The sequence below is a fragment of the Mustela putorius genome, unplaced genomic scaffold, assembly GCF_011764305.1.
Source record: "Mustela putorius furo isolate JIRA1106 unplaced genomic scaffold, ASM1176430v1.1 tig00000228_pilon_pilon_pilon, whole genome shotgun sequence".
Lineage (NCBI taxonomy): Eukaryota > Metazoa > Chordata > Mammalia > Carnivora > Mustelidae > Mustela > Mustela putorius.
In genome coordinates, this window is record NW_025421322.1 from 34,403,843 (window position 1) to 34,418,723 (window position 14,881).

Consider the following 14,881-nt stretch of genomic DNA (forward strand, 5'->3'; position numbering starts at 1 on the left):
CACTCTTGGCTTTGCAGGCTTTGCTCAGCCTCCTGGGGAAGAATGGATTGGAATTTTGGTGCTCCTGAATGTATATCGCATGGACTAAAAATACTCATAAATTGGTCTTTACTTTCCCAACTAGGCTGGGCTCTAATCGAAAAGCAAAGTCTTCTGAGAATTCTGAGGGACTATTACTTCCCATGGATGGCATCGTCTATAAATAGCAGTGCCTTCCAGGTAGTGAGCTGCTGGCTGGCAAAGCCCTGTGCTTGCATTATTCCAGGGAAGATTGAATACTGCCAGAGGATTCTGGGAGCAAGAGGGCTGCCTGGGGACTCAGTGCTTGCAGAAGTCATAGGAAGCCTCCCTGGCACATCCCTTCTCCATACCAGTCCCCTGCCACCCCCCTCAGGCAGAGGAGAGGAAAAGGTACATAAGATAAGCTCGAGCTTTCCAGGATCTGGTAGTAGAGATCACTGCTGCCCAACAAAAGTGTAATGCAAGCCATCTATGTAATGAAACATTTCTTGCAGCCGTATTAAAAAAGGTACAAAGAAATGGGCAAAACTCATTTTAATAACACATGGTATTTAACCCACTAAATCCAAAATATCATTTCAATATGTAATATAAAAAAAAGATGAGATATTTTGCAGTCTGTTTTTATACCAAGTTTCGGAAAGGTGTGTATTTTAAGCACTTAGCACATCCCTATCTGGACTTTATGAGCACTTAAATTTGTACTTAAATTTCATAAAATTTGCAGGAGAAAAAGTGGATTTACATCAGCCCGGTTTGTCTCAAACATTCTTAAATGTTGTCTGATACCTGAATGGAGTATTGGTTTTTAAATTTGTATTTAAATTAATCAAAATAAAAAATGTTCTTCTGTTGCACAACTGCCCTATTTCAAGTGCCCCCCAGCCACGCATGGCCTGGGCTCCCTCCTGGGATGGTGCAGGCATGGAGCCAAGAAGCTGGAGGGTGAAACTCTTGCATGGGGCAGATCTCAGCCTCCCCTCTTCGTCCTAGCCCCTGCTCTGCGTAAGCTCCCACCATATTTATTTCCAGCTGCTGGAACTGGAACTGGATGGACCTTTCCCCCAGCTGTGGGCTTCTGTCTCTTGCTTCCTCTCCTGGGACTTCTCTGGAATGACCATTGTCACCTGCTCAAGATGAAGATGAGAGGAGCCACTAGTGGTCACACACAAGTTACCCTTAGCTGCAATCAGTTCAGTAACACAACTTGTACCAGCTTTTCCTCCTGCTGAGTTCCTTCCTTGGGTCAGTATCCTGGGGTTGCTGTAGGAAACTGTGCTGTGCCCAAACTGGGAGGCTTAATACCACAGAATTGTATTTCCTCACAGGCAGATGGCCACAAGTCTTAAACCAAGGTGTCACTAGAGCTGAAGTCCCTCTGAAGGTGCCTAGAGCAGATGTTTCTTTTTCTTTTCCTGCTACTGGTGGTTCCTGGCATTCCTAGCCACTTGACGGTCAACCTTGCTCCTCACCTGATGTTCATCCCATGTTTCTCAAATTTCCCCTTTCTTTCGTGTATCAGACCCTAGTCATCAGATTTAGGGTCCACACCAAACCCCAGATAATCTCATTTCAAGAAACTTCACTTGATGGCATCCATGAAGACTCTGTTTCTAAATAAGGTCACGGGCACAGACAGGGGTTTAGGGCCTGGACATGTGTTTTGGAGAATACAGTTCTGCATGCTGCACCCCCTGACCTCTCATCCATTCTTCTTGGAATGGCAGCTCTCGTTTTCTAAATTCAAGAGACCGTGTCCCAGACTCTGCTTCTGGGGACCCCAGGCCTTGACATTTTAGCTAAGGAGATTCCAGGTTTTCTCAAACAGACAACGTAAGACAGACTGCACTTATTTTACTTTGTGCTTGAAGGCAAATGAAAGGAAATGATAGAAATACAGCTTTCATCCTTTCATTTATTCATCTAGCAAGTATGTATTGATGAGTTACAATGTAACACGTACCATCCTAAAATTCTAAGCATATAGTGATGACCAAGGAAGGACCTGTGTTGCTTAGCATTTTTGAAGGATAATTTATTAGATTCAATGGTACAAACTTCTTTAGGTGACATTGGATTTGATGTTCTGGATAACATAGAGGTTAAGTCAGGCATAAGCAGGTCTTTGATGACATGTGTTCCTCATACCTCTGTTTTGCTTCTTGGTTTTAAATTACTGTAAGAATAAGGTAGGTAACTGCCCTATGACCCAGCAATTGCACTACTGGGTATTTACCCTAAAGATACAAGCATAGTGATCCGAAGGGGCACGTGCACCCGAATGCTTATAGCAGCAATGTCCACAATAGCCAAACTATGGAAAGAACCTAGATGTCCATCAACAGATGAATGGGTAAAGAAGATGTGGTATATATACACAATGGAATACTATGCAGCCATCAAAAGAAATGAAATCATCATTTGCGACAACGTGGATGGAACTAGAGCGTATCATGCTTAGCGAAATAAGTCAAGCAGAGAAAGACAACTATCATATGATCTCCCTGATATGAGGAAGTGGTGATGCAACATGGGGGCGTAAGTGGGTAGGAGAAGAATCAATGAAACAAGATGGGATTGGGAGGGAGACAAACCATAAGTGACTCTTAATCTCACAAAACAAACTGAGGGTTTCTGGGGGGAGGGAGGTTGGGAGAAGGGGGGTGGGGTTATGGACATTGGGGAGGGTATGTGCTTTGGTGAGTGCTGTGAAGTGTGTAAACCTGATGATTCACAGACCTGTACCCCAGGGGATAAAAATATATGTTTATAAAAAATAAAAAATTAAAAAAAAAAAGAATAGGGTAGGTAAGTGAATGTCTAGGCAGGAATTCCCAGTAATAATCTTTTGTTTTAAAATATCTTCCTTTCTTTGTGAGGTTTCTATAAATATTACCATTATTGGATTCTTCTTTAAGGTCTATAAGAGTTTTAGGCAATCAAGAAGATTTTCTAAAGGCAAATGTTTCTAGTAGGTATTGGCCAGGGGTGGATTGGTAGAGGACATCTCCTTCTTGATTGATCCCCAGCATGTCAAACACAGGGAACACTCCTAGTGGAAACTCACTGACCAGCCAGCATTGAGGCCCATGATTTCCTTCCACTTTCTTCCTTTCAGAGTGGTGGCCATTGAGTGGTGGGTTTGTGTCTGGAACTTGTTTCTCTAAAGCTTTCAGTGATTCTTTAAACACAATAAAATTTCTGCTTAAAATACCTGGAGTGGTTCTGTTTGTTATAACTAAACTCAGATGGAAAGACACATAAAGTCTAGCCTGAACTGAGGGATGGAGGAAGAGAAAGCTTCATGGAGGAGGCAACATACAAGCAGAACCTTGGCAGTCAAATAGGCATTGGCAAAGGAAGGAAGGTGTGAAGATGTTTAGGCAGAGAAGGATGAGTGAGCCAACGTTGGGGACTGGCAGAGAGCACAGAGTATGGAGTGTGTATATTGCTTATAAGTCCAGTTGTGTTAGAGTGTAAAGGACAAGAAAGAAATAGTAAGAGATGAACCTAGTAGAGCAGGAAGGGGAAGGACCATAATGGTCTCTTGTGTTGAGTTTTGGGGTTTCAGTTCTTCTACTAGGTAATTCCTATGGAGTCTAGAGTGAGCTTGCATCTCCCACATCTGGAAAAGAGTCTGTTGGCCTCTATCCTGGAACAGACCCATACACCCAGTGGCACAGGGACTTTGGTGTAGCTAAAACTCACCTCTGAGATGGAGATTCCATATTCACTGCAGCTTCTCTCTGTGTTATTGTTAACAAGCCAACAAGAACTGGTCCAGTGACAAACTGCCCCTTTAAATTCTTCCTTAAGTTAAAAAAAGGTGAAAAAAGGAAATAAAGTATTTAAGGGACACATGGATCCCTGGGAAAACATCTCTGTCATGTCTCACTTTGAACTTTGAACCCTTACAGGGAACTAAAAAGCTATGGCAAGAGAAAAATGCCTCTGAGATGAACTCCATATTTCCGGAATACCTGTTGTAAGTGAGGGCTTGAGTTCTTGGGACTGAAGGGGACAGAAGAAAGTGAGGCAAAGAGATATTAGCTATGGGGAATCAGGGAAACTTGCTCAATGCAGGGATTAGGACTGATGGGAGAGAAATAGATTTCTGAGTATATAACTGGCTGCCTATCAGTTATGAAGAGCTCTCCCTACCGCTTCTATTGAAACAGTTGTTTAAGGCATAGCTAGTTTGGACCCATCGATCACATGTCAATCCTGAGAAAACATCCTGATTCTGTGATGAGGATTCAATATTCTTTTCAGATGTTCTGTTCAGGTATCTCTAATGCTCCCCACTCTTCATTTTTCTCTCTCTTCCTTATTTCCATCCATCCATCCATCCATCCATCCATCATTTATTGCCATTAAACATTACACCTATGCTGGATGTCAAGCATGTATATGTTTTTCCATCATGATAGAAGCATGGTGTAGCCAAAGACTAGAGCTCCTAGGACAAGTTGCTCCTGAGTTTGATTCTGACTTCCCATATTCATAGCTCTTTAAAATTGGGCAAGTTATATAACAATGAGCAAGACATTGAAGAAGGCTGCAGTATTCCTCTTTCTTCCCTTCCTGCTTTGATCCCTTTAGAAAATAGTCTGAAGAATTGAGGTGGTATCATCTTGTTTGGCTGGAGATGCCAGCTGGTCGGGGGCAGGAAGGCCAGCTGGCAGGAGGGGGAAGCCAATGAGGGAGAGGAGAGGAAGGAGGATGGTCACACAGTATGTGCATGCTGATTCTCAGAGGTGGGTGAAGTTTGGCCAAGAAGCTCACTGTGGATATCCTAAAATGGCAAGTCCTTCTTATTCCGCCTCCAAGACATGGCACAGTTCGGGAAAGCCCACAGATGGAGCCCCAGTCATTCAAATATGGGAAAGGGGCCAGTAACTGGTAAGACAGCTGGGCTGTATCAAAACAGCCATATCAAACACCTGTGCTCCCCAGGAACCACTGGAATCCTGATCTTTGCAGGGAGGGTGCAGTTGAAGCCCCTTTTTAATTTCCTTTCCTTGGCCAATTGAATATCTCTTCATAATTGAAGTTGGAGCTGTTATTTATTGAGAGTGTCAGGCACTTTACACATCCTGATTATATTTGTTTCCATCTTTGCAATTCCATCTTGCAATAATTATTGTTTACATTTTATTGATCAGGAAATTGAAGTTAACAGTCACCCACCCAGTTAGGTTTGAATCCAGGTCTGTCTTACTTCAAAGCCTATGCCCTTTTAATTCATTTGTTCATCCATTCATTCACTCCCAGAGTTAAGAAAGACAGACAAATGTCCTGTGTCCATGGAGTTTTCTTTATGGTAGGTGAGGTAAACAGACATTAAGCAAAAATCAGACACAAAAGTATCATTTTACATAATGATACATTTTAGGAAGGAAAAAATGACTGAGGTGGGGATGGGGAATATTTTAGACTGAATATTTCAGGAAAGCCTCTCCAAGGAGTTAGCATTTGAGTTGACACATAAGTGAGAAATAGTGGTCAACCATGGGAAGGTGTGAGGGAAGAGATTTTTCATCCCATCCGATGACCTGAAAGCCACACTCATTATAGAGACACTAAGGCTCTCTGTTCAGTCTGATCCCTGAGCTCTTATATCATCATGGAAACTTAGAAGTCAGATTGGAAGTACTCTTAGCTGCTATTTCATGCCATTAAATGTCAAATTTCTGTGTAAGGTTCTGTAATTAACAATTATTATATGATATTCAGAATAAGGTAGGCAAGTCTGTATTCCCTCTTCCCCCTAACTTTCCATCTGACAAAACACTACCAGCAAGATTATACTCCATCAACTTTTGCCACTTTCAGGGCAGTTCTTTGCTATTATAATTCCTTACCTACTGGGCAGGGTCTGTGCTTATTCAGTGTGCCTGGCAAAACCAAAACCAAGTTCATAGATACAGAGAACAGACTGGTAGTTTTAAAAGCTGGGTTTGGGGAATGAGAGAAATAGGTGAGCTGATTTCTTTTTTTAATTTTTAATTTTTTAGTTTATATAAATTGCATACACAATTTTTAAAAGTGAATATAGATTTGGGACTCTTGAATATTTTACAAGAGAAACTACATGCTAATCCAAAAGGAATTACTTCACTTTTTTTTTTTCCTGTTACTGATTCTGGACCAGTCCAAGGTAAGACTAACCTCCATATCTGTCTCCTAGAAAGCATACCCCCTTACATATTTCACAAATTCCTCTTCTTTCCTAAGCCATATCCTTTTGTTTGGATCACTCATATTAGCATGAAATAAGCTTTAATTTTTGCTACCTTAAAAAAAAATCCTCTTTTAAACCTATATTCTCTTCCAACTACTCTCTTCCTTCTTTCTGATTTCAAAAAAGAAACTGACCCTGTTGTTCAGTGCACACACACTTAGGATTCACCAATTTCATATTATATAATATACCTCTTTATCCCTAATATTTTTCCCTGTTTTGAAGTTGTCTGATACTATTCATATATTCATCTGGTATTATATAGCCACTATAGCTTTATTTTGTATTTGTATAACATATATTTTTTATCCTTTTAACAATAATTTTAAAAAGTTTTTTTTTGTAGATAGAATATAGTTGAGCTTTGTTTTTAGAATTGATCTGACAATATCTCTTTTTTAAGTGTTTAGACCATTTATATTTAATGTAATCATTGATATGGTTGAATATAAATCTCTAGTTGTTTTCTGTTAGTTCCATCTATTCTTTGTCTTCCTTTTCTGTTTCCTTTTGCATGAACTGAGAATCTTTTGTATTTCCATTTTACTTCTACTATTGCCTTATTATTTAAACCATTACAACTTATTTAAACCCTTAGAAATTAAAAAAAGCGTCCACCCTGGTGTTTAAAATACACATTGTTAACTTATCAAAGAATACTTTCTTTCTTTTTTTTCCCCCAAGTTATGGATTCGTTTATTTATTTATTTATTTATTTATTTATATTTTTATTTATTTTTAAAATTTCTTTTCAGTGTTCCAGAATTCATTGTTTATGAACCACACCCAAAATACTTTCAAACAATATTATATTGCTTCACATATTGTATCAAAATCTTAAAACAATGTGTATTTATAATTTCTTCCTTTGTCATATTTTATGATTTTGTTGCATGTTTTACTTTTACATGTGCTATAAACACACAACACATAGCTAATTTTGCTGTAGACTGTCTCTTTTAGAGCTATTAAAATTGGCAAAATATACTTTCATTTACCTTTATTATAACAATCTCTAAGCTTTTCATTTCCTATATATCCAAATTTAGGTCTATTATAATTATTTTTGTCTGATGAATTTCCTACATTTCTTGTAGCACAAATCTCCTGGAAATGGATTCTTTTAGCTCCCCTTCTTATTAAGAAGTCTTTATTTCACCTTCACTGTTGAAAAATATTTTTACTAGGTATAGAATTCTGGGTTAACAAGTTCCTTTGTTTCATTGAGTATTTTAAAAGGGTCACTCCATTGTCTTCTGGATTTCATAGTTTTTGATGTGAAGTTGGCTGTAATTCATCTTTGAGCCTCTTTATAATTTGTCTCTTTTTTCTTTATCTTTGGTTTTTAGCAGCTTGAATATGATAAGCATGGTTTTTTTAAAAAAAATTTTATTTATTTATTTGACAGAGATCACAAGCAGGCAGAGAGGCAGGCAGAGAAAGAGGAGGAAGCAGCCTCCCTGCTGAGCAGAGAGCCTGATGAGGGGCTCGATCCCAGGACCCTGGGATCATGACCCGAGCTGAAGGCAGAGGCTTTAACCCACTGAGCCACACAGGCACCCCTGATAAGCATTTTTTTTTTTTTAATTATCTTTTGGAGTTTCTTAGATCTGTGGTTTGATGTCATTCATCACTTTGGGAAAATTCTTGGTGATTATCTCTCCCAACATTTTAATTCTTCTTCTTCTTCTTCTTTTTTTTTTTTTAAGATTTTATTTATTCATTTGACACACACAGAGAGAGATCATGAGTCGGCAGAGAGGCAGGCAGAGAGAAAGGAGGAAGAAGGCTCCCTGCTGAGCAGAAAGCCTAATGTGGGGCTCGATCCCAGGATGCTGAGACCATGACCTGAGCCAAAGGCAGAGGCTTAACCCACTGAGCCACCCAGGTGCCCCCATTTTAGTTATTCTTTTCTCTCATTCTTCTACATGAGGAACTTCATTACACAAACTGTAGACCATTTGGTATTGTCCTAAAGATTTTGGATGAGTTGATATGCCTTTATTTTTATTGTACTTTTTCTTCTGTGTTTCTGTTTGGGTAATTTCTGGTGTCCTAACTTCAAGTTGGGTCTGATTTTATATTTTACCTATATAAAGTGCATTAACAAGCCTTTCAAAAATATTCTTCTTATTTCTTACTATGTTTTCTTATTATTTCTATCATTTCAATTGAACCTTTTATTATACCTTTATTCTCTCTGCTGAAACTTATCATCCATCATGTGTATGGCCCAATTTTTCTGCTAGAACCTTTGTCATATTAGTCAAGCAATTTTAAATATCCTGGTGGTTATATCTGGGTCACCTTTGAGTCTAGTTTATTAATTAATATTGTTTATTAATTAATATGTTTCATGAGAGTAGGGTTTGTTTATGTGCTCTGTGTGTGTGTGTGTGTGTTAAGTTTTGGTTGAACACCCAAACATTTAGTGTAGAACAGCAGGAGACAAATGTAAATAGTATTTATGCTTACAAATGGTAATGCTTTTTCTTCTAAACCTTGGATATATGGGATTGAGTCAATATAGTTAGGAGTTATTGCTATGGTTACTGTCAGGGCACCACTGGTTTCAAATTCCTCTGATGTTAGTTTGTACTTAGGATGGCAGCTGGGATCATGGAGAGTTTTTTACAATGTTCCTGTTGTATCATCAGATGTTGGCTTTCCCTGCATGCTAATGTGGTGGAGGAAGTCTCCTTTCATGTACTTGCATTTTCCACAGTGCTAGGATGCTCTCATTTGTTACTCAGAGTTGGTTAGGCTGTTGGGGGATTGTGAGCCTATTATTTAGTCCAGTCTCTGTTTTAGACAGGCCCTGTGGACTTGGCTTTCTTGGTCAGGCTTTCTCACCCACCTGCTCTGCCACCCCCAAGCAACCGGACTCTGCCTGTGTCTTCAGTGATTATTTTTTTTTGTCAGCTTTCTGCTTTTTCCTCAGTGGTTGGATCTCCAATTTTATTTTATTATTTTTTAAAATTAATTGATTTTTTCAACATAACAGTATTCATTGTTTTTACATCACACCCAATGCTCCATGCAATCCATGCCCTCTCTAATACCCACCACCTGGTTCCCCCACCTCCCACTCCCCACACCCCACCCCTTCAAAACCCTCAGATTGTTTTTCAGAGTCCATAGTCTCTCATGGTTCTCCTCCCCTTCCAGTTTCCCTCCACTCCCTTCTCCTCTCCATCTCCCCTTGTCCTCCATGTTATTTGTTATGCTCCACAAATAAGTGAAACCATATGATAATTGACTCTCTCTGCTTGACTTATTTCACTCCAATTTTATTGGTATAGGATGCTGGACTCAGGGCTGTTTTCTGCCCCTTTCCCATGGTAGAAAGTTCATTCCTTAATCTTCACCATACAGTAAAGTGTCTTCATCTGTGTCCTGTGGCCCTAGGTTTGTTTTCTCCCCAGCATCTTAAGGCTTTGGTTCATGGAAGATCAGAACTTAGGTGGAGTATTATGTCTTACCTTTAAGGCAGTTGCCCCTTCCTCCCACAAGGCATGATGGAGAGGGGCTTTCTCTTGTCTCTTGCCATTCCTCCAGTCTTCCATGAATACCCAGAGGAGGTCTATGGAGAAAACCTTGAGAGTGATTGAAAACTACTCTTTTATTTGTCATTCCCAGTGTTTTATACTTTCAAACTAGCTCACATTGAGTCACTAGCAATTTGTTAGACTTTTACGCAGCTTGTATGGCACCCAGAATATCTTCCTCCTGTGATCTTCTACAAGTAAACCAGGTTTCAAGGTATTTTTTTTTTTCCCCAGATTTCAGGTTACTTGTTTAGCCATGTGTCTTCAGCTGTCTGATAGGTTCAAGGAAAGTAATAATTTGCAGTTTATCCCACTTTTTCTTGTTGTTAGGATTGAAGTGATGCTCTTCCTAGTTTTTTAGATCCTAGGCCCAAGTTTTCTGATTGTCTTTATAGAAAAGCAATTAGAAAGGGATGTCTATACTCACTATCTCCCTTTGTTCTTTAATGAGTCTACTCCAGTAAGGTTTGTACCATTATTTATACTACAATTGTTCTTTTCAAGGTCATCAGTGAACTCTGTGTTGTTAAATAACAAGGGTTATTTCCTAGTCCTCATCTTATTTTATTTATCAGCATCATTTTATACAGATGATCTCTCACTACTTCCTCAGTAAAATACTTTAACTTGGCTTCTAGGACACCACGCTCTTTTGTATTTCCTTCTGCATCAATGGCTGTTCCTTCTTGATCATCTTTTTGAGTTCCTTCTTTTTCCCCTACACATTGAGTATCCAGAGCTCAGTTTCTGGACCTCCTTTCTTCTTTAACTATACTTATATTCTTTTTCTGATCTCATCTAGTCTCAGAGTTTTAAATATCATCTATCCACTGACAACCTCCCCTGAACTCCAAATTTATATACTACTAGACATCTCATTTGAATGCCTAAGAGACATCTTAATTTAACATGTCTAAAACCAGATCTTCCCCCAACAAACCTGTTCATCCTCCAGACTTCCCAAACTTAGTAAATGCATTCTCAGTAAAAGTCCTTCTATTTGCTCAGACCAAAACCTGTAAAGTCATCTTGACACCTCCTTTCAGATCCCCCAGCCAGTCCATCAGCACATCTTGACTATATCTTCAGCATATATCCATAACTAATCACTTCTCACAATCTCCACTATTACCACCCTCATCGATACTGCAATCATCTTTGGCCCTGACTATAACACTAGAACTCTGTTTTTTTCTCTTGTATTCATTCCCTATCTAGTCTATTACCACTGTAGTCAGCAAGAAAAAAAAGCAATGGCAATTATAACTAGTAATGTGATATTGGGTAAGTCACAACCTTTCAATGTCTCATTTTCTCATTTGCAAAATAAAAATGTGGGCAGAATTCTAAAGATGTCTTCCCAAAATATCAGGTTCCCAGTTATTCAATCAAATGTTAATCTAGTATTGTGAAGGGACTTTGCAGATGGAATTAATGTCCCAAACCAGCTAACCTTAAGATATGGATATTAACTGGATGGGTCTTACTTAATCAGTTAGCCCCTTTAAAAACAGAAAGTTTTCTTCAGCTGGTGACATTCAGAGATTTGAAGCATGGTGAGAATTTGACATGTCATTGCTGGCTTTGAAGATGGAAGGCTCCACACCCAGAGCAATGCTTGCAGTCTTGAGGAGCTGAGAGTTAGTATGCAAGAAAATGAGGACTTCAGTCTGACAGCCACAAGAAACTGAGTCAGCCAGTAATCTGAATGAATTTGGAAGCAACTTCTTTCCTTGAGCCTCCAGATAAGATCTCAAGGCCCATGCCTTGTCAACCTTGAAAGTCCCTGGAATCATGACTCACAGAACTATGGGATAATGAAAGTGTGTTGATTTAAGCCATTGCATATGAGCTAATTGTTAAGCAGCATTAGACAACTGATGCTGGGAACGAGAAACTTGTTTTTTTCTGTCTTAATTGCACATTTTCAGAGATCAGTCAGATCATGTTTGTCATCTTCTTTTAAGAAATGGTCTACCACATTGTATTAAATAAAAGCCAAAGATGTGAGAGGATTCTGTATGGCCCTTCTTGCTCTCTCACCTCCTTGACCTAATTTACTACTTGCCCTCCTGTTCAGTCATTTCCAGCCAGACTGAAATCCATGCCTTAGGATGTTTGCATTTGCTTCCTGTGCCCAGAGAATTCTTCCCCTTGATATCTTCATGGCTCCTTCCTCAAGGAGGAAGCCATCTCAAGGCTTTGCTCAGGAATCTGTGGCTAGATATGTTTTATTAGCTCATTAGTTGGTGAACATCTGCAAAAGCTGTCTTTAGCTAATTTTCTCTGTCCTCTCTTTCTGAGACTCTAACTACTGTTAAATCTTTTTGTCATATGTCAAATGTGTCTTTTTATTTGTTTGTTTATTTATTTATTTAAATTTCTTTTCAGTGTTCCAGAGTTCATTGTGTAGGCACCACACCCAGTGCTCCATGCAATACATGCTCTCCACAATACCCACTATCAGGCTCATCCAACCTCTCACACCCCTCCTCTCCAAAACCCTCAGTTAGTTCCTCAGAGTTCACAATCTCTCATGGTTCATCTCACCCTCCAATTTCCCCCAACTCCCTTCTCCTCTCTATCTCCCCATGTCCTCTGTGTTATTCCTTATGCTCCACAAATAAGCAAAACCATATGATAATTAACTCTCTCTCCTTGACTTATTTCACTCAGCATAATATCCTCCAGACCCATCCATGTTGATACAAAAGGTGGGTTTCCATCCTTTCTGATGGAGGATTAATACTCCATAGTATATCTGGACCATATCTTCTGTTGAAGGGCATCTTGGTTCTTTCCACAGTTTGGTGACTGGCCATTGCTGCTATAAACATTGGGGTACAGATGGTCCTTCTTTTCACTACATCTGTATCTTTGGAGTAAATACCCAGTAGTGCAATTGCAGTGTCATATGTATTCTATCCTTACTTCCATGCTTTCCACCTTCTGGCCTCAAAAATGATTTACTCTGAATATTTTCTAAACCTAACTTGTAGTTCATTATTTTTTTATTTTGCCTTGTTTTCTGTTAAACCAATCCATTAACACGTAAGTTTATATACTGTATTTTCTGTTTTAGAGTTTCTATTGATTCTTTAAAAAAAAATAACTTCTGGGGTGCTTGGGTGGCTCAGTTGGGTAAGCACGTGCCTTTGACTCAGGTCATGATCGGAGGATCCCAGGATCAAGTCCCATGACAGGCTTCCTGCTCAGTAGGGAGTCTGCTTCTCCCTCTGCCTCTCATCCAGCTTGTGCTCTCTCTCTCTCTCTCTCTCTCATCCTCTCACAAATAAAATAAATAAAATTTTAATTTTTTTTCAATTCTCTGATCAAATTTCATATCTAGTCATTAATTTTCTTGTACATATTAAGCAGTTATTTAAAAATTTACTTTGGGTCTCTTTCAGTTCTGTTTCTAGTGCCTGCTTTTTTCTAGTAAATTTCATTGAATAGCAGCCTTTATTCATGCAAAAATCTAGAACTAACTTGAGACTCTGGGATGAAATTATCTCCTGACAAAAATTTAGGGTTTGGGAGGATAAAAATGAATGAGCCTGGAATTGAGCTGAATTGAAGCTTTGACTTCAGTCTTTGTGGAACTGATGAATTTCCAGGTTGCCCTTAGTTTTGGGGGGTGTTGAACATCAGTGGTCCCATGTGGTATTTACTATGTGTTTCCCTCTGTGATCTAAATTGAGATTTTTTTTTGTCTCCACAGCTCTACAAGATGGCTGAAATCTTAACTTCTCAGCAGTTTCTTCCAGGCTTCTTAGCCTCTGGTTGCTATTTACTAATTGGTGAATACCTCAGGAGAAGACAGAATATAGGTCTCACGATTTCTCTTCTCCTTGAGTTCTTGATCCTTGAAGTTAAGTAGTTCCCCAATTCCTTCAAACAGAATATTTTAAAGGCATTTATCTGGCTTTTTCTTGTCTTCAGGGAGAAGTTTTGTATGATCTAAGCTAGCTGTCACCTTCATTATGACATCTTTCCTGACACCCTGTAGAAACTGCAACATATCACCTCTCCTCCTCTATTCTGATACTTTCATTTATCTTTTCTGCATTTATTTCCTGTACAACATTCATCAGTATTTATACACCATATTTGTTTATTATTTATGTGTAATCTTCACAAAATAAAGGCTCAAGAGAGAAAGAATCTATATATGTTTTTTTCTTCCATTGTATTCTTTCTAGGCCTTAGAACAAACAATGCTTGCAATGGAGATTAATTAATCAACCAAATTAAAAATTTGGGAGAAGATATTCTCAAATGAAAGTACAGACAAAGGGCTGATATTCAAGATCTATAAAGAACTCCTCAAATTCAACACACACAAAACAGATAACACGTCCAAAAATGGGTGGAAGATATGAACAGACACTTCTCCAAAGAAGACATACAAATGGCTAACAGACTCATGAGAAAACTCATCACTAGCCACCAGGGAGATTCAAATCAAAACCACATTGAGATATCACCTTACACCAGTTAGAATGGCCAAAATTAACAAGGCAGGAAACAACATGTGCTGGAGAGGATGTGGAGAAAGAGGAACCCTCTTACACTGTTGGTGGGAATGCAAGCTGGTGCAGCCACTTTGGAAAACAGTGTGGAGATTTCTTAAGAAATTAAATATAGAGCTTCACTATGACCCTGCAATTGCACTATTGGATATTTACCCTAAAGATACAGATGTAGTGAAAAGAAGGGCCAATGTTCATAGCAGCAACAGCCAGTCACCGAACTCTGGAAAGAATCAAGATGCCCTTCAACAGAAGATATGGTCCAGATATACTCCGGATTATTATGCCTCCATCAGAAAGGATGAATACCCAACTTTTGTATCAGTATAGATGGGACTGAAGGAGATTATGTGAGTGAAATAAGTCAAGTGAGAAAGTCAATTATCATATGGTTTCAGTTTCTTATGGAGCATAAGGAATAAAACTGAAGAAATTGGGAGAAGGATGGGAGAAGTGAGTTGGGGGAAATTGGAGGGGAAGATGAACCATGATAGACTGTGGACTCTGAGAAACTAACTGAGGCATTTAGAGGGGAA

The 14,881-nt window shown here is 39.0% G+C and overlaps 1 long non-coding RNA gene across 1 annotated transcript in view; it reads left to right on the forward strand.

The window, feature by feature from the left end:
* The window catches only part of LOC123391475, a 91,992-nt gene extending 77,858 nt beyond the window's left edge, over positions 1 to 14,134 (forward strand). The window contains exon 4 of the long non-coding RNA XR_006606194.1: positions 13,535 to 14,134. This is a non-coding gene — a long non-coding RNA (uncharacterized LOC123391475). The remainder of the gene's footprint in view (positions 1 to 13,534) is intronic.
* Positions 14,135 to 14,881: the final 747 nt, after the last annotated feature.